At 40.0% G+C, this 21,815-nt stretch overlaps 1 protein-coding gene across 1 annotated transcript in view; it reads right to left on the bottom strand.

Annotated features, from left to right (window-relative positions):
- LOC129764658 (mucin-2) overlaps nt 1-21,815 on the bottom strand; it is a 57,819-nt gene that overhangs the window by 15,267 nt on the left and 20,737 nt on the right. The window lies entirely within an intron of this gene.

Raw genomic sequence — 21,815 nt, 5'->3', positions numbered from 1 at the left:
CATCTTCAGTCGCCTTGCCGTGAGCAATTCCAAGTCAATTAGACGACAACGTTCCGAATAATGGGGAAGATGGACGGGATCATTCCACGGGAGATGTCGCAATGCAAATCGAATGAAACTTTTCTGTACACGCTCGATACGTACAATCTCGGAAACGTGGTATGGGGCCCAGACCGGTGCAGCGTACTCTAAGTTGCTCCTCACTAAACTACAGTACAAAGCTTTAAGTGCATATACGTCGGTGAACTGTGACGCATTCCGACGTATAAATCCCAGGATAGAGAATGCTTTGGAGGTGATAGCTGAGATGTGATCGTGGAAACATAGCTTTGAGTCCATGATAACACCCAAGTCACGGATAGAATGTACACGATCCAAGAAAAGAGTGTCAATGTTGTATCGGTAGTATATCGGCTCGTAGCAACGACTAAAGGTGATCACCTTGCACTTACTTGTGTTCACACGCATGCCGTTGTCTTTGCACCACTGCGCTAGAGATATATATATATATATATATATATATATATATATATATATATATATATATATATATATATATATATATATATATATATATATATATATATATATATATATATATATATATATATATATATATATATATATATATATATATATATATATATATATATATATATATATATATATATATATATATATATATATATTACATACATGTGACTTGGGGCTCTTTTGGTATTAACAAGTTCTTTCGCATAGCAACTCGATGTTGATAATTCTTTAATATTTTCCTTCGTTGATCGTATTGTATTGTTTTTACATATTCACGTTGGAGAGCCTTAACCCTTCTCTTCGTTGGTCGAGGCATTTTGATTGAATGTAATACTTTTCCGATTACTGTTTTTGAAAGCATGGGCAGCCGTGGCAGCGTTCCGAGCTCTGCAATACAATTTTCTTACCCAATGTGGAAGTTGCTAAAACTTACATTATAGACCCATTAAACGTAAAAATAATAATTGTATTGATATCAACACAATTTTATTTTATTGATTTTCATGACATGAAACGCTATGACTCAGGAATAACATTTTATTGAGTGGTTTTTATAGCTGTTTCGATGATGTTGTCTGGCATTAGTGTCGAAAAAATAACGATGCTTTCACCAATACCAACAAAACCATTGCCAAAGATTGAAAAATGAAAATATAACTTTCAGAGAAATTCTGATTCTTACTTCAATGAAACCACAATCGATTAATACGGTTTTATGTTATTTTATAGGTTTTTATACTTCCATGAATTATATTCAGTTGCTTACTTTCAATTAATAACAGGGAAAAATTCGAATTTCGTTATTTGTGTTGGAGTATCAAAAATTACTCTGTTTTGAGGAGGCTGAATTAGATGACTATTAAAACATAATAAAGACGAAGAAAAAATATGTTTTGGAGTTTTTTCATACAATCATACTCTCTTCTTTAAAGAAATGCCAATAGAGCCTGAAAAATACACAATGGCAACATTTCAGAGAAGTTCAATTTTCGGTCTGTGACACCGTGCGCGAGTATACGTGTTATGATTTTGCACGCGAGTACAGGAGGGTTAAAGGATAACTAGTTGTTACCTAGTACATCCATTAGTTCAGTCAGTGAAGTCGCGACTGTTGTCAGCAGAGAAATTTGAAGCGAAAGTATTTCTCTTTCTCTTGAATCATGTGCAAAAATTTTGAAACACAGGTGTTTCTTCAAATTGCGTCGGAATGGAAGAAAAAAATAAATCAAAAAGGATCGCAAAGTAGTTGAAATGGTTGTCTGTGCAGTACATAAACGTTTCAAGAAACGTTTGTCTATTTCCCGGAAGGTTCAATTAAGGCGTCTAAGCGGTACAGTGAACCGAAACTGCGTCAGAACGTCATGAAGACCGATAAAGGGTGATGGAACATATGTTAATTCGGACTTCGAATAGCTTCCGGGTCAGAAGTTTTATATTTTATGCCAAAGTTCACAGAAATATTCCCAAAAAAAATTTTTGCGGACAAGATTTACCGGTAAACTCATGATCTGGGAGGGAATCTACTGCTGTGACCAGAATATTCCGCCATTGGAGTCCCGGAATTTTCACTGGATTTTACGCAACGGTGGAATCGTGATTACGAAATTCCCCCCAAACTGCCCGAAATTCCGCCCAATCGAAAAGTATTGGGGTATCACCAAATCTTAACTGAAGAAGAGTATGAAAATGGACAGTAATACAAGTTCAATGGACAGATACTGGGAAAAAGAAGCCAATGACTAGCAGTTTCTGCAGAAATTGAAGAAACAAACTTGAAGGGAGTTGAATTAGCAGATGAACTTGCAAGACGCGACTCAAGCTCTCCCTTCACTGCTCGAGAAATAATGTGTGTAATTTATGATTAAGTGTTGATCAGTGTTGAGTGAGCTGAAGAAATTGGAAATCCGGGAATCTGGGAATGCCATGGTATTTGCCCGGATAGTGTCCTGTTATATGATCTGTAAATGTGCAAAAGTAATTCTTATTATGATTCAGCAACTGTAGAGTAATGTTTATACTCAGCGTTATATTTTTTTACCGGTTAAGTTGTATTGGATGGCTGTTTAACTCAACCAGTACGTGAATTTTACTACAATGAAGAAAAATGCTCCACATTCGATGGTCGACTCTCCTTTTACACTTAGTCGCAATCATCTACCAGACACAAGTAATCGTATAAATTAAATAGATATGATTGGGTTATCTAGAAATGGTAATGCGATCGCGGCTTCGACTAGAACAGGGTAAATGTTACATGAGGGGCTTAGAATGAACGGGGTGTAAGTGATTTGATCAATTTCTCTACAGCTTTTATATGCTTTCATTTAAATGTGTCTCCTGTTTCGCTTGCTCAAATTGGTTCTAGCATACCTATATATTGGGTTCGGGAAAAAGAAATGTCGTATACTATCAATATATAGCAACACTTAAACATATCTTGTGTTGTACTTCACATAGGGTTGTACTATACGGCAATTTAAAGACGACAATCTGTGCTACAAGTGTCGTTTTGACAGTGTAGTGATTGTTCTTCTTCTTTCTTTGTTTTTAAGAGGCTTTAAACTTTGCAGTTCATTCGCCTCTATAGTGATTGTCCTTTTCAGTCGCAAGTTATAGCGTGTCAAAGATGGAGTCCACCAAGCAAGAAATTCGCCATATTTTACGTTTTTACTACCTGCGAGGTAAAACTGCAACAAAGGCGGCCGAAAAAATTCGTGTAGTTTATGGACCCGATACTGTAACGATTCGCACAGCACAGCGTTGGTTTGATCGATTTTGTTCTGGTGTAGTGGCTGTCGAAGATACATCCCGTACTGGTAGGCCAATCGTCGTGGAAACCGATAAAATCGTTGAAATCATCCAAATAGACCGGCATGTGAGCACTCGCTCGATTGGCCAGGAACTGGATATAGACCATAAAACCGTTTGGAACCATTTGCAGAAGATTGGATTCCAAAAAAAGCTCCGTATGGGTGCCACACGAGTTGACGCAAAAGACCGAATCAACGCCTCCGATGCACTGCTGAAACGGAACGAACTCGACCCATTTTTGAAGAAGATGGTGACTGGTGATGAAAAGTGGATCACGTACGACAACCTAAAGCGAAAAAAGTCGTGGTTTGACCAGAAGCGGCTAGAAATGATACATAGGAATGGTGTTGTTTTCCACCAGGACAACGCTCGGCCTCACACATCTTTGATGACCCGCCAGAAGCTACGGGAGCTCAGATGGGATGTCCTATTGCACCCACCGTATAATCCGGACCTGGCTCCAAGTGATTATCATCTCTTCCGGTCCATGCAAAACGCTCTTGGTGATACTAAGTTGGCCTCAAAAGAGGCTTGCGAAAACTGGTTGTCTGAGTTTTTTGCAAATAAGAAGGGAGGTTTTATTAGGGGGGTATAATGAAGTTGTCTCCTAAATGGCAACAAGTTTGCGAACAAAACGGCGAATATTTGACTTAAATTGGATAATTTTAAGTATTTTAAATAAAGCGTCAAATTTCGATCAGAAATACGACATTTCTTTTTCCCCAACCCTATATTTCAAGCTTATTCTGAGATCTCACAAGTTCTCTAATCTCACAATATTTACACTATACTACGGTTCCTAAAATTATGATATGCATATAACAAATGAACACTCTACTCTTACAGTTATTTACAAAGCTTATAATTATTATTATAACCCTGGGTCATGTGGAGTCAATGAAATATTTTTTCAATTGCATTTTGCTTAAAAAAAGGTTATCTTGGGACTTTTATCCCCTCACCCTATCTGTCAAATGAATCTCCGATCAAAGAAACAGACGTTTTCATGACTCGGACTCATTTACGTTCGTGTCCCAAGCAGATTTTTTTTTTAGTTTGATTAAAAAAGCGTTGTTCAGTGAAAGACTGTCCGAATACGAGTAAAAATATTCGCATAAGTTTCCATTGTTTCCCCTCGTATGCGATCTGAGTCGGTTTTCGTGGAGACGACAAACGACAACGAACATACCCGTGTCTGTGGAGTAAGTGCAATGGTTGAATTATTATAAACTAATAGTTTAGCAAAGTTTTCAGAATCATTTTAATAGAAATACGTTGTTCCAGTTCAACCGAAAAAAGAACCTGGTGAAACTTCGAAACGCTCTCCAACAATTAGGCCGATTGTCGAGGAAGAATACTACATCCTTCACCAACACGCAGACTGTTTTGCCGCTATATTCATAACTACGCGAATTTCATCCGGGGAGCAGCAACATCGTGCTAAAACAAGACTCGAAAGCTCTATGAGCGGATTCTGGATAATCCCAACCACTGCATTTTGATGGATGACGAAACAGAACGCTGCCGGGGCCTCAGTTTTACAATTAATCAGTTGGGAAGAGTTTCTACGGATACTACTGTTCTGGTGGAAAGAAAATCGGTCAAAAGGTGCTGGTCTGACAAGCCATTTGCACACGTAGCTTGCGATCTTCTACTTTACTCACAAAAGTTACCATAAGTTCTCTAATTTATTTGGACAAATGAAGAGATTGCTTTCATTGTATAGAAAGCATGACCTGGCCCCTCAACTCTGGCAATCATAGAACGTGTTTAACCAAAACTTTCAACAACCAATTCCAAAATTTGAGATTACTTTTCGAAACACTCCCTACAAAAAGAAAAAACTAGATTTAAAATCGTTCGTTATTTGTTTAAATATTTGGCGAAACTTTGGAGTACCTACTAATAAACAACCTTGAGTATAAGAACCCTTCCAACACGCCAAAGCACCACTCAATCGGGGAATTTTGGACCATTGTCAAGCGGAACCTGAAGAAAACCCAAAAACTGTCGAAAGCGAGAAGAAGCTGGCTGTACATAGTATGATGGCGAAATCCGTCTGTATTTCCATATTTTATACTAGTCGACTTAGAAAAAAAACTTTATTTGCTTCTTTAAATAAAAATTTTATAAATTTACGTTTTCGTTGACAAAATTTTGATCATCACACGATTCACAGACGAGTTTCGTGTACTACTTATAAATTCTTCGGTTTTACTTCAGAACGCATGTTTCACTCTAAGTTATGCGACATCTCGCAAGGATGCCGGCCACCAATCAACGCTGCCTAGGTTGTAACGATAGTACTCGTTGATACTCCGTTCCTCACAAAATGTTTGTTGAAAATGAAGTCAATACTGAACAACATACATAAATCATATTTTAGTTCATTTCGCCGCAACGAAACAGCGAAGTATGCTGCATGCTTTCAAATGAAAACAATGGCATTAGTATGAAACACGCGGGAGTGAAATTCGCACGATCATTGTATCACAGAAGCATTGTTTAATTTGTTTGTTAGTTCACACCAAATAATATAAATAAATTTAAAATTACGTGATAGTTTGATTATGTTTTACCACGGTGAGCATCTGAAACAGAATTGTTAGTCGCCTTCGAATTCCATTTTGTGAGGTAACTCATTTGTCCAATTTGTCTTAAATATAACGAAAGGCGATGTTAGCTATAACGTGTGAAATAGATTCGTATATTGTGGGCGTTAATTGTTACTGTGTTTCTTACGTTTCATGCTAGGAGTACATCATCATTTACAACGCTATGTTGGATTGAATGTAGGTCGTGATTTCATTCGCGTGATATCTCGGCTTATGTCCAATCACTACAACCTAAACGCGCATCTCTATCGCATTGGGCTCGCAGCAAACAATCTTTGTGATTGTGGCGATGGCTACCACGACATCGAGCATGTTGTCTGGTCGTGTATCCGGTTCCATACTGCTCGCTCTCAGCTCTCTAGAGCACTGAGAGCACAAGGCAGACAATCGGATATCCCCGTCCGGGATATCTTAGGTAGCCGTGATCCTGATCTTCTGCTTCATCTATACCTGTTCCTCAGAAACGCCGATGTCAACGTTTAATGATGTTTCCTTCGTTGTGTCCCCGTTTCATATCCCTCCTATCCAAACGATAAACTTTTACTTAGTCGCGGCAATACATACACACACTCTTTACAGATACACGGGCCAAAGGTTGTGCAGTCCACTGATCATTCAACAAGAGCCAAACAAGACCACTCATGACAACTCTACACGAGCTGATGATTGCGCTGGCTAGTGACCATTCTATCCTGGATTCCTCGAGTCGAGAAAGACGCACCACGCTAGATATGGGGTACAAACTAGGGGGGCTTTGCTGATTAATGGTCAGCTGCATCCCAATAGGAAGTATCCCGTGTCGGGCACACGTACAGAGCATCGAAGACTGCAACATACCAATTATGAGAACACTTGTAATACTAACCTCGAGCCAACCGCGAGTAATCGGTTACATATTACTAACATAGTTGTAAGCAAACATTGTCGAAATATTGAACTCCCGGCCCCGTTAGGCTGACGCCATATGAGCCTTAATAAAAATATATATTTTGGATAAAAAAAACGCTATGTTCGTAATTTTTTTCAGTTACAAAACGTCGTTTCGCTACGCCATGTTCATATTAAAATTCTTCAGTTACAAAAAGTTACAAAAAAAAGTGTCATTATTTGGGCGAAATTTTTACAGTGCCATCTATGTTTCATTTGCGCAAAATAACTGTGGAAAAAAGTAAGAGTTTTCGTTAACGAATTTACGTTGGATTTACAACCAGATGGCGAGTGAGTAAAATGAGGATGTTTTGTTTTTTTTGGTATGAAATTTGTTCAAATTTTCTAGAAAAATCAGAATTTATCTTCAAATTTCCCGGTTTCATGTATTTTTTCCACGCTAAAAAGGTTAGAAAATCATCATTTTACAATGTGCTATGTACATTACGAGGAATGGCTTGTTATAAGTATTGTAATTTTTTTCAACTAAGTAAACGATAAATAGGGTGTTTTGCGCTAAAAAATACTGCAAATCCTTCTTGTATCGGCCCCTACATAATCAATGATATCAGCCAATTTGATATTATATCGATTTCATCGCAATTATCCATAGTATAAATAACCGGTATGCATTATGCGACATCTACATTAGAGCTCAGAACCACAAAAGTGAGGGAGTCTGTTTATTTTACCCACTGAAAAGCAAGATTGATTTTTTATTTTATTTCAATTTAGATTCATTTCAGCCATTAAATTTCGTCAGTATATGGTAAGAAAGTTGGAGCTTTGTATATTTACGATGGTTTCAACACGCGATTTGACCAAAGTCATAGATAATCTTCGAAAATTTTAAGTTTGATAATTCATACCGGTTATTGATACTATGGATAATTGAGATGAAATCGATATCATATCAAATTGGCTGATATCATTGATTATGTAGGAGCCGATACGAGAAGGATTTGCAGTATTTTTAGCGCACATAGGGTGTGTCGTCGTTTACTTAGTTGAAAAAAAATAAAGTTACAATATTTATAACAAGCCATTCCTCGTAATGTACATAGCACATTGTAAAATGATGATTTTCTAACCTTTTCAGCGTGTAAAGAATACATGAAATCTGGAAATTTGAAGATAAATTCTGATTTTTCTAGAAAATTTGAACGAATTTCATATAAAAAAAACAAAACTTCCATCATTATTATTTAAACGTAAATTCTTCAATTTGTTTTTGAGTTTTAGGTTACATGACCATCATGTAACTAACTACTCAAAAACAACCTAACACTCAAAAACAAATCACATAAAGGATGTGTCACATCAAATTGCATCACGGAAAAAACGCTGTAGAAATTTTATTTTTAGGAATTATATCTTCAGCTTTTGCTTATAATCAGATAAGAGTGTACAGATCACGTTGGCCATGCTTCACTGTCAATTTTTCGTAAATTTGGAAAAATGTCGTCGAACGAAAAAGAGCGTCGTGAATTAATCCTGTGCACTCATTTCGAGAATCCAGAGTTGTCACATCGGGACATCGGTAAGATGCTGGGAATCGTCCAATCCACGGTCAGCAGAGTACTAAAACGATACTTCGAGAACCTAACCATCGACCGGAAGGTGAAGAACGGCAAAAATGGATGCTCCGTCAGTGAAAAAGATCACAAGCGCGTAGTTAAGCAGTTTAAACGTGATCCGAGAAGTTCGGTCCGGGATGTCGCCAATAAGCTGAATTTTTTAAGTTCATTCGTCCAGCGGACCAAGCAGCGGGAGGGCCTGCGTACATACAAGGTTCAGAAGGCTCCTAACCGCGACGAAAGGCAAAACATGATGGGGAAGACGCGAGCCCGGAAGCTGTACACCGAAATGCTGACGAAGCCGCATTGCCTGGTAATGGACGACGAAACCTACGTCAAAGAGGACTTTCGTCAGCTGCCGGGCCTGTTGTTCTTCTCCGCAGAGGACAAATTCAGCGTTCCGGAGGAGATTCGCAAGCAGAAACTATCCAAGTTTGCCAAAAAGTACATGGTGTGGCAAGCGATCTGCTCTTGCGGAAAGCGGAGCGCCCCCTTCGTGATGACCGGCACGGTAAACGGGCAGGTTTACCTTAAGGAGTGCCTACAGAAGCGCTTACTTCCACTATTGAAGCAGCACGAAGGCCCGATCATCTTCTGGCCGGATCTCGCTTCGTGCCACCATTCAAAGGACCTGTTGGAGTGGTACGAAGCCAACGGGGTCACCTTCGTGCCAAAGGAAATGAACCCGCCCAACGCGCCGGAGCTTCGCCCAATAGAGAAATTTGGGCGATTATGAAGCAGGCCCTCCGGAAGAACCCAAAAGTTGTCAAATCGGAGGCGGACTTCAAGAGAAAATGGATTTCTGTTGAAAAAAACTTCAACCTGACGTTGTACAGAACCTTATGGACGGGGTAAAGAGGAAGGTGCGAGCATACGGGCTTGGGCTCGAAGTATGAATAAAAAGAAAATTCCAAAAGTTGTTTAATAGTTTTTATTTTACTGTCTAAAATTTTCAAAAGGATCGGTCTACTGGGCGAATTTCTACAGCGTTTTTTCCGTGATGCAATTTGATGTGACACAACCTTTATATTTTACTTCCGGGCTTTCCAAGGTAGTTCTCACATGCAGGAATCGTGTATTTTTCTGCTTGTGTTTGATTGTGCTCTCGAATTTCCTGCGGTGAAAGTGATGATGGTTTTAAATTTTGCCATGTGAGCTTATGGAAGGTTTGTAGTTCTTTCCATAAATTACAATGTTAAAATCATAAAAGATTATTTGATTGCGATGAGTTTGTTAGAAGTTTAATTCTGTGCAATTTTATATTTAACATGTTATTTATTCACCTCTTTCAGTAGTGAAAACTATAAAAATGTTGACAATGGTTGAGTTAAATACTATTTATTTTTTTCGCTTTACGTGTTCACAACATTGCCTGGTTCACTATCTCTTATGTATCATTCATTGCTTGGTGTTTTTGTGGTGCGACTTGTAAAGGCCTCGCAGGAGGACCATCGTGATACTGCTGTCCCCCACTGTCCCCCAAAGCCCCCAACTTGGCGAATGCCACGCTAAAAACACTAGGCCATGGGGACCTTACCTCATGGGGGAAACGAAAGTAACTTTTTTTTCTTTTTTTTTTCCAATTCATTTATTTGTAGGGCTCAATCGCATAAGCTTTGCGGAGCCGCTAATTCAAGTTTTGTTTATACAAAGTTTCAACTAATTGCTATGTTTCGTAGGATTCGACCGAATACTCGCGGTTTACTCGAGGTTAAAAGGGCAACAATTTCATTGGGACAGGACAGGTTAGGGATTAGGATAAAGAGTACCGTTGTCTCAACAGAGGGTTTCCACACGCACTGTAGCATTGTGCATAATGACCAGGGATATCATCTGGTGTTCGACTGGCTGTCGAGGGTGGGCAACGGTGAGATGAGGGTACAAGACAAACAAACTAATAACGAAAAAGAAAAACACAACAGCATTAAATTTTTATACTAGACCGTTTCACAAACATATAGATCAACTGCATATAGCAGATGTCGCGAGTTCCCAACACGTCTCTAACAGGAACATAGGGTTGTCTTCCTTGGGCCTCAAGGGCATTCAAAAGGTACTCTCTGGCTGCGTAATTATCCGTACATTTCCAAACTGCGTGATCGATGTCATCGTAACCGTTTCCACATCGACAGACATTGCTTTGAACAAGATTTATCCTGTGGAGTTGTACATCTAGCGAGTAGTGGTTGGACATAAGTCTACTCATTACACGAATGAAGTCACGACTTACGTCCAAACCTTTGAACCACGCTCTCGAAGAAACATTTGGAATAATTGAATATAACCACCGCCCAAGACTTCCAGTGTTCCAATCGGTTTGCCAACTCAAGAGAGAACTCTGACGTAGTAATTGGAAAAATTCATCGTATGAAATCTGTCTATCAAACAATTCGCCTTCCTGGGCACCCACCTTTGCGAGAGTGTCCGCTTTCTCATTGCCAGGAATTGAGCAATGAGAGGGGACCCATACAAAGGTTATCTTATAAGATCTTTCGATCAGTGCATTCATCTGCTGCCTCACTTTTATGAGGAAATAAGATGGGTGCCTACTAGTTTTCATCGACTGGAGAGCCTCAAGCGAACTGAGACTATCCGAGAAAATGAAGTAATGGTCTGCAGGCTTGTTGGAGATCATCCCCAATGCGAAGTCGATTGCTGCCAGCTCAGCAACATAAACGGAACAAGGTTCCTGCAGTTTACGGAAGGCGCTCGAATTTTCATTGAAAACACCGAAGCCAGTGGATCCATTGAGGCGAGACCTATCAGTGAAGTATCTTTTATTGCAATTAACTTTTTGGTACTTTCGGTTAAAAATACGGGGAATGAAAATTGGTCGAAGCTGATCTGAAATCCCAAGTATTGCTTGTTTCATCGACAGATCGTATTCAATTGATGGTGAAGTGAGCACGGTCTGGAGTAAACGATGGAAGACAAATATCCGACGAAATATAGTGGTAATAAATTCTCATAAACCGAGATTGTATATTTAGATGAAGAATTTTTTCAAAGTTTTCAATCACGAGTGTGTTCGTGACTCCGCATTTCACCAGTATTCTGAGAGAAAGTTCCCAGAATCGGTTCTGTAGAGGAGTTACTCCTGCCAGAACCTCGAGACTCATGTTATGCGTTGAGTGCATACAGCCGAGAGCTATACACAGACAATGATATTGAATTCGTTCCAATTTTAGAAGGTGACTTTTAGCTGCTGAGAGAAAGCAGAAAGAGCCATACTCCAGAATAGATAGAATAGTTGTTTTATAAAGCGTTATGAAATCTCCCGGATGAGCTCCCCACCACGTGCCGCAAATCGAGCGGAGAAAGTTGACCCTCTTTTGACATTTTTGCTTCAAATACGTAATGTGGGTATTCCAAGTGCATTTTGAATTTGAAGACACCAAGGTACTTGAAGGTCAATGATTGGGTAATGCTTCTGCCCAAAAGCTTAAGTTGCAATTGGGCTGGGAACCGCTTTCGAGTAAACACTACCAGTTCTGTTTTCTGCGGCGAGAATTCGATCCCTAAGTTCCTTGCCCAAGAAGACAAGTTATCTAGGGAATTTTGCAATGGTCTTTGCAAGTTTTCGGCATAGGGATCTCTGACGGAAACCACACCATCATCTGCAAGTTGTCTTAGCGTGCATTGTTCTGCCGAACAAAGGTAAATATCTTTTACATAAAAATTATAAAGAAGGGGGCTGAGACATGAGCCTTGGGGTAGACCCATATAACTATTTCTGGAAGTTGTCAGTTGTCCAAGGGTGAAGTTCATTTGCTTTTCTGACAACAAATTGTACAAAAAGTTATTCAAAATGTCTCGATCCATTGATCGAGTCTTCGAAGGATCATTTTTTCCAACAATTTTCTTATGCACGAGAGCATAGCAATCGGACGGTATGAGTTATGGTCAGACGCTGGTTTGCCAAGCTTTTGAATTGCTATTACTTTGACCTGTCTCCATTCGGGTGGCACAATATTGTTTTCTAGTAGGGTATTGAATAAGTCTAGCAAGCGTCTTTTCGCGATATCGGGAAGATTTTTTAGAAGAACGAATTTAATCATATCGCTTCCGGGTGAAGAGTTGTTCGATGAAAGAAGAGCCATAGAAAATTCCAGCATTGAGAATGGTCTGTCCAGAGATCCACCGCTTGGAGACTTTTCTCGAAGAATATGTTGGGCTGGAACTGAGTCTGGACAGACCTTTTTAGCGAAATCGAATATCCATCGGTTGGAGTATTCCTCACTCTCGTTGGTAGATGAGCGGTTACGCATGTTGCGAGCTACCCTCCACAAGGTACGTATTGAGGTTTCACGAGAAAGACCTTCGATGAAATTGCGCCAGTAACCGCGTTTTTTTGCTTTAACTAATTGTTTCAGCTGTATTTCAAGCTTTGAATATTCCTCGAAGTGTGTGGATGTTCCATGTCTGCGAAAAGCTTTGAAAGCATCAGATTTTTTCAAATACAATTTTGTGCATTCATCGTCCCAGCCAGGAGTGGCTTTCTTTTAAATGAATCACTTGGAACTTTTCTTTTTTGTGCTTCCAGTGAGCTTTTATACAATAAATCGACGAAGAATCGATATTCTTCCAATGGTGGAAGTATATCTATTGATTCGACACCAATTGTTACCGCCGTTGCAAATTTTTGCCAGTCGATGTTCCTTGTTAGATCAAATGGAACTCGAGATGATTCAGTGGATTGCGGGCTACACTTGATTGATATATTGATTGGCAAGTGATCGCTACCATGGGGATCATTGATGACCTTCCACTGACAATCTAATGATAGCGAGCTTGAGCAAAAAGATAGGTCGAGTCGACTTTCTCGAGCCGGAGGTTTTGGAATTCTTGTCACTTCACCAGTGTGCAAGATAGTTAAATTGAAATCGTCACATAAATCGTAAAAAATAGCCGCTCTAGCGTCATCATAAGGATCACCCCACCCAGTACCATGGGAGTTCATGTCACCCAGTATTAGAACTGGGGATGAGAGAATCGAGACTAGATTCCAAAGTTGACTACGGCTAATGTTAGTATTTGGAGGAACGTATACTGAAGCTATGCAAAGTTCTTTATTCTTTGCCGTTATTTGACACGCGACAATTTCGACGTCTGATAGAGCTGGGAGAGCAATTTTATAGAAAGAGTAGCACTTTTTGATCCCCAAAAGTACTCCTCCATAAGAATCATTTCTATCCAGGCGAATAATGTTAAAATCGTGGAAGTTGAGTTCTGTATCAGAAGAAAGCCATGTTTCAGAAAGGGCGTATATATCACAGTCATAATTTTGAAGTAAAAATTTGAACGAGTCTAGTTTAGGCACTAGACTACGGCAGTTCCATTGTAGCACATTGATCATATCTTCTACTACGTTAGGCGAATTATCCATCGACAGATATGATTGATGCAAGGAGGGGCCATGAAACAGTCAATTGCTTAAGATAAGACTTCAGAGATGGAAGCAAGGCAGAAATAAGGCTTCTAAGGGGGTCTTGAATATTGAGGGTGTTTAATATAAAGTCCACAATGTCCGAAAAAGCTATCAATCCTCGATTGGACGCGAATTTTCTGTGAGAAGATCGAGGGGCATCGTTTTTATTTCTCTCTCTTCTGGGTAACGGCGTATAATCCTTACTGCAACCAGGAACTGGCTGAGAAGGAGTCTTCGGATTCGTTTTTTTTACCATTACCCTTGGAATTAGACAATCTTCTGAGGATCATTTTAGCTTCCTTGCGGTGCATCATTGGTGAAGAGAGTTTTCTTTTTTGAGAATCATCCTTTGTCGAAGATTCTGGTGCAACCGTAGTGTGATCCTCATCAGAATCAGAGCCCAATTCTTGAGTTGACAAAACCGAAAATTGGTTTTCATCATGAGCGGCTGATGCGGCCTTGAGCATTTCAGCACAAGTCCCCTTGAAGCGTCCAGCGATAGAACGCTTCACTTTATCGGAGTGCTGTTTGTACCTTGGGCACTCCTGTAATGCGTGAGGATTCTCGCCACAGTGGATACATTTTTCAACTGTTTGTGTACAAGAATCCTCACTGTGTTTTTCACCACATTTACCGCAGCGGAACTTGTTGCCGCAATGGCTGGAAGAATGTCCCAAATTTTTACAGATGGTGCAATTATAGACCCGCGGTACAAACAAGCGCACCGGAAAAAAAAAACACTTTCTACTTTCACATAGTTCGGGAGAACACAACCAGCGAAAGTCACCCGAAACGAGTGTGAAGGCTTATAAACTTTTTGGTTGTCTTCCAAAGATGCTGCATGTAGTTGCCTAACATCCAGAATCTTCACAAGCTCACCAATTAGCGAGTTTTTAAAACCACCCGATGCTTTTTTCAATTCTTCAACACTCAGACTCGCATCGGAGACTACGCCTTCTATCTCCACATCTCGAGAAGGGATGTAAATGTGGTACTCCCTGTTGAAAATCTCGTGGTCAACAATCTTGTTCGCCACATCAAAAGTCGGTGCTTCTACACACAGTTTGTCCGGTCTCTCTTTACGTATCAAGACATCCGGATACTTACACAGCAAATCTCTTGAAATGTCAAGAGTTCTCAACGGTTTCCCTTTGGGCCGAAAGAAAACAACCCATGGTGCCTTTGAGGACTGTTGGTAATATCGCGTCCGCGCAACAATAGCATCAGCGGACGCCATAACGGTTGCGCAGACGGTGCGCAACCGCCTATGAAAACAAACAAAAAAAAACTCACACACACACTCACACGCACACACTCGCGCAAAAACTCAACTTAAAACTAACTTAGAGTAAAAACTAAATTAAACTAAAAATTAGTTCAAATAAAAAATCTTCTTGAAAAAAAACAATAATTTCTTTAAGAAAAAAAAATAATAATAAAAACTTGAAAAAAAAATCAATCTGATGAGTCCGAACAACTGAACAACCCTATTCGGAGAGCTATACAGCGCCGCACGCTATGGTATAAGCACAATAGCGTGACGGCAAAAACTATTCTTTTGTAGTTCTCTGTTTGATGTTTGATGAAGATACAGATGTGACGCTCAATGGAACCAATTCACAGATCACCGGTCCAGCGTCGCTGGAGAGGCGCTGCTTCCTCGCTGTTCTAGATGCTTTGGCACTTAACTTGTTTCTTAACCAATAGGCGAAAGAAAAAAAACGAACCAAAAATCACTTTGGTGGAGGAGAAAAAAAAAACTTTCCAGCTTCGATATTGTAGCGGAGGACGGACAATGTGTGTCCGTCTCTTGCAAATAATCGACGAGGAATGGACGAAAGTAACTTAAGAAGTATGATATCTTTCCAGGAACCAGCATCACAGCAGAAGACATCGTCGACGACAGATTTAAGAAAAATATTAATATACAGGGTTTTCCAACTTTAAATTCCGAAAGTAAATTGAAATAAAACACACTTAGAATTCGAATTTCGATAAAACTTTTATTTCAAATTAAAGTTTGGTTTATGCCATTATGTGTGAAATACAACATCATTCAAATGTCCACCTAGGGCTTCCTCGCACACCTTGATCCGGAACAGGTAATTTTCGATGACTTTTCGGCACATATGGGGCGGTATCTCGGTCATAACTTTACGAATGTTGTCTTTCAAATGTTCAAGAGTTTGCGGAGAGTTGGCATAGACACGGTCTTTCGCAATCACGTGTGGATTTTCTGAGCCCGATATACGGAAATTTTGGGTGTTCACATAGCCACCGGGCTCGAAATGTACCTTATCTCTGAAGAAAATTTGATGCGAAAACTCAGCATTTTGCTGCTGTTGTTCGTCCACCCAATCGACGTATGCCCAACGCATTCCATGGTCACCACTCTCTAATTTTTGTACCAGTTGGACTTTATATGGATGTAGATGCAAGTCCAAATGCAAAATTCGCCACAATGATGTGTTTGACAAGCCCAATTGCTGAGCACGCCGTGGAATCGAAACATTCGGATCATCCTCCACACTGGCAGCAATAGCAGCAATATTTTCGGCCGAACGCACATTACGATGGTGCACAGGTTTCACAATATCCGCTACGGATCCAGTTTGTTCGAATTTAAGCACTACATTAGCGATTGTGTGCTCTGTAGGCCGTCCATGACAACCAAAATCCGTCCGTAATGCTCGAAATACATTTGCCGGTTTTTCATCATTTTTATAGTATAATTTAACAAAATTTTCACGTTGTGCGATGCTAAAACGATCCATATTGTAAATTGGCAGACATTCAACTAACGATATGACGCTTTGGTTGACAGCTATGTCAAACGGTTGTCAGCGCAGGGCTGTATACTTTCGGAAGCCCGAAATGGAAAACCCTGTATAAACATTTCCATTGCACTTCTAGGTAGAATGATACTATTTTCGTAACTCAAATAATCTTTCAAGACACTTACATGTTATTCAACAAAAAGTTCGAAAACTACATTTTTTACCCATTCTCACCCCTCATTGACGGTACTTTAAAACCATTCACATGAAAGCACTGAATGAAGTGTTTGTCGATTCAAGAAATTGTGTAGAAATTGAGTATATTATAAAAAGAGTACTGATAGTACGGGATACTGGCGTATGAACAATGTGAGAAATATTATACTTCGGAGTGAAAACGGCATTTCTGAGCGGCAACGTTAAAGATCCCGGGTTCATCGTCAGTGGTATGATAGGGAAGGTATGCTGTTTAAAGAGTTTGCTCAACAAGCTCAAACAAGTGAATCGTTCTTGAAACCAGCGACTGCACGAGGTTTTGACAGTGGATGGTTTTGAACGGAAACTATTCGTCCAACGTTTCACTTGAATGTTGGACTCAAACATTTGACTCGATGAATCGACTAATGTTGTGACGAATGTGCTGCTACACGATGAAGTGAATGTTCAATTCAATGCAATCGGTCCAAACGATGGACGAGTATTTGGATCGAACGTTTATTGTTTTTATTTACCATCAAAAACGTTTGGAAACTGGATGACGATGCGAGTATTGAAATTGCTGCCGTAGCAATTGTACTGATATCGGGCTCTAAATTAAAAATGCTTGAAATCAACATTATCAAACTGCAATATTTTGCCGAATATTTTGAATTTGAATTTTATGAATCAATTTTATAGTTACTCCATCTACAACTTGTAAACAAACCAATCTGTCAAAGATAGATTCGAACGAATTGTGTAGCGGAATATCGAATGTCATCAAGTGTCGAATCAACGAATGACAAAAATCTTTTAACTCGTGCCAATAGCGTTGGAAGGTAATCCACAACGAACGGATTACCTTTCAACGCGAATATCCGGAGCTCTACATTGAAGGTTCGTGGTTCGTCCATCGACTACAAGATGCGTCGAACCATCGAGCGTCCAATATCCGGGGGTGTTCGTAGCATCGTGTGGCGCCGGCTTGACGAAATCACCTTCACGTGTATTTCTTGAGGCAGTGCCCTTGAGAAGGAGGGGCTGTTGTCTATCCAGCCACTAGCGGACCTCAAGTAGCCTAAGAAGGTGAAGATTTTTCCAACCGCAATCCCAGATCGAATAGTCGAACACAAATCTGCAGCATTCTTTGATCAGAATTGAAATGAGGATAGTTTACGATATAACTTTGACTCTGGTCATGCGGTGAATGAAGCCGTACCTACGAACCGATTTGCTATTTGTTATACATTTGTTCCAATTAGATAGAACTTACAGGGACTTTGATCAAAACCTGAATTTGATATCAAAACATTCAATTGTTCAAATTTATGAAACGTGAAGAATTGTCTCAAGTTAAGCAGGAGAGAAACGAACTTGAAAACTTGCTCTCCAGGCATGTAACTAGTGTTGTATCGAATATTTTGATTTCTGTCTCATACAGAGAACATCACTGAATAAGAAGTCGTATGGCATGGAAATTTAATTTTAAAAAACCGAAATTATCTACCCACCATGTTATGCATATTTTGGAAATGTCATGACGTTATTTATTCAGAGTTATTGGACACAGTAGCCGCCGTCAGTCAATCGCCACCGGTATCGTCATCAGTAAAGTATAGTGTCCAATAAGTTAGGCAGGTTCAATATCTCAATTAAAAGGGTACCAATGGATCTATTGCTCGCAGTGTTTGGAAGTGTGTCAATTTACAATAAGCCATAACATGTTCATCCACGAATATATAACCGAAAATGAGTGGTTGACTCAGATACTTGACCGAATGAGAGTACTTACCTGTGTTGCACTGAGTGAATAAACGATGGAAAGAACGAAGCCTGTTGATTGCATATCCGAGCTGAACCTATCAACGAACACCACACTCAAAGAAAGCATACAGCTTTGAACCGTGCACATTATCTCCTTCTAGTTATCGTAGATCACCTTCAGAGCCTCCTACAGACTTTTGTCGGCCGATAGATTGGTCAGACGACTTAATCAGTATGGAGCGATATGCATCTGCGCACACTACACCGATTCTGTACCGGCTAATAAAAAAGTTTGATTTGAGTAAATATAACGAATTTTTTGGTAAAAGCTACCAATCTCTAGTCATTTTCGACCGTACTAATAAACATATACGTCAAGCAAAATCATGATTCGTAAACCCAATATCGGCTACACTTTCCCGTTGAAAATGCACGTATTAGATTTATATCTTTATTATACCTCCGTATTGGTAACAATAGAAATGGTTAATACGCGCTTTTAAGATTTGACAACATCCAATTTTACTAATTTTATCGAGTAAAATATATTAACCTCTGGTAGGGATGCGGGTTTGTTGACAATATGTACAAAAAAAAAAGTACATTCAACTAATGTTTGCATTACCAAATGTATTTGGTAGTTTTCGACCAAGGATTTTTCTAAGTGTAGGCTTCCCGATTGCTATTGTTTATCGGTCGATAGTTCAATTCGCTCTTCATTCGCTCCCAATTCGCTCTCAATTTTGACATCCGAAATACGTGCCGTGCGAATCACTTTGTGAACACTCAACGCAACAGTTGTTTCAGGTACAGTTGTGATAACTGAGTATTATTCATTCGCCTCGCATAGCACCTGTGATTCTGCTGTCTCATGATGCATTGTGTCAGCTCTCTAGAGCATTGAGAGTACAAGTCAGACAAGCAGATATCATCGTCCGGGATATCTTAGGTAGCCGTGATCCTAATCTTCTGCTTCACCTATACCTGTTCCTCAGAAACGCCGATGTCAACGTTTAATGATGTTTCCTTCGTTGTGTCCCTGTTTCATATCCTTCCTATCCGATCTATAAACTTTTACTTAGTCGCGGCAGTACATACACACACTCTTTACAGATACACGGGCCGAAGGTTGTGCTGTCCACTGATCATTCAACAAGAGTCAAAGGTTGTACTGCTCATGACAACTCTACACGAGCTAATGATTGTGCCGGCTAGTGACCATTCTATCCTGGATTCCTCGAGTCGAGAAGACGCACCACGCCAGATATGGGGTAAAGACCTGGGGGGCGTTGCTGATTGAAAGTCAGCTGCATCCCAATAGGAAGTATTCCGTGTCGGGCACACGACCAGAGCATTGGAGACAGCAACATCCCAATTACGAAAACACTTGTAATACTAACCTCGAGCAAATCACGAGTAATCGGTTACATATTACTAACATAGATAATAAGAAAAAAATGTCAAAATATTGAACTCCCGGTTTCTTTTATTTCAATAAAGCATTTTGCACCACAATGTGTGCAACATAGCATTAGTGCTAACCTGCGGCGTAGTGAGGGTAGACAGGCCCCCGGCAAACTATGAAAATGGCGCCCCAAAAACCCTCTTTTTCGATCTTTTCACTAGTTTTGGGATTGTGATGTTTTGAGAAAGCTACTCGCTTATACCAATGTTCACTTTAAGCAATTTATTCGTATTTAGAAGGCCAGAAATATCATTACTAGCTTCGCTTATTCTCTAGTTAAATGATTCACAATTACATCTCAATCAAGCTTTAGTAGCGATTCTTTCTCGATCGAACGAATTGCTATGCCATTGGGTAGGACTTGATTTATTTCAAAACACAGATAATTTTTAATCAGTTTAATCTTGCTGAAACTGCGTTTGCGCGATGCCACTGTAACTGGAAGTCTCAGGAAAATTCGTGGTGCCGTCTCAATGTTAGAATGAATTGCATCGAGAGAACATCTGAAAATAATGTTCAAGATGCCTAAAAGAGTCGAAGAGTTCAGTTCAGGGAATAGGTCCTTCATCTGAGTCAGGAATCCTCTGTCTCAACGTCTGGAGAATACTTCCAAATCTAATGCTATATCGGCTATAGCTCATCCACGCTGTTCCAACTGCAATATTATTTTCTCGAATACAGAGATAACCTCCAGCTGAAAACTATCTTCAATCTTTAGAGACCCCGGCAAATGCCGGGTTTGCCACCCGCACACTACGCTGCTGGTGCTAACTATTGAATAAACATTGAGTCCAAATCCAATATCCCAAGACCGAAGAAACCCCTAAGCTCTCCATCTGGTATTGATTTCTGTGAAATTCTGTTTCGATCGAACAAGATATCCCGGCCAGCGGTACAAGTCTAGTGAGCCTTCCCATCTGAAGTGATCAACATGGAATGAAAAGCTATGCGAGTAGACGTTGGCCGATGAGATGTTTTACACTATTTAGATCCGAACTGGAATGATGAGTTGTTAACACGAGGTCCCACTGCTTGTACCAATTCCAAATTCCAGTTGATATTTCATCAATCAGAGTTATAACCCTCGTGTAAGAGGTATTGTAGTGTGTAGAGGTTAGGTAAGCCTTATATGAGTCATGCTGATCATACCTTCTGTGTTAGAGGTACTGGACTATAAAGAAGGTGATGTCAAACTTTACGCCGGCCGTATTCTTCATATGAGAGGTACGGTATTGTGAATATAGTGATATCACCCATTACACCTTCGTATATGAGTGTAAAGCCTCATGTGAATACAAGACTCATGCCGTGGAGTTGCCGGCCTAGAATAGCACTTCGGGTCTACGTCCCTGTCCCTGTCGTAGAAGGCGACAATTCGGGTGACAACGCGAGTAAGGGCGCGGTAAAGCCTATGGAGAATGCACGGGGGAAATATCGTGTACAGGAGCAACGAGAGGGTGCCGAGCACATCAGGATCGACGCCAGTAAGATCCTGATTACGACATACTGGTATGACATGGAAAACGGACAAGACACGAAAACGGATAACATGCGATGCTAAAAGCCGACAGTCGTGCTATTCTGCTCCCTGAGTAAGGAAGGGTGACACCTACCTGAAATGGCGTGTGGGTTAATAGTACGGTTGCCCCCGTCCCGGTAACAACTTGGCAAGTCTTTGGGTACGTTCGATGCTCGTCTAGGCCTTGGCACTAGGTACTA

The sequence above is a fragment of the Toxorhynchites rutilus genome, chromosome 2 (genome assembly GCF_029784135.1).
Source record: "Toxorhynchites rutilus septentrionalis strain SRP chromosome 2, ASM2978413v1, whole genome shotgun sequence".
Lineage (NCBI taxonomy): Eukaryota > Metazoa > Arthropoda > Insecta > Diptera > Culicidae > Toxorhynchites > Toxorhynchites rutilus.
Note: the sequence above shows the minus strand (reverse complement) of the source record. Positions and strands in the feature narration are given on the sequence as shown.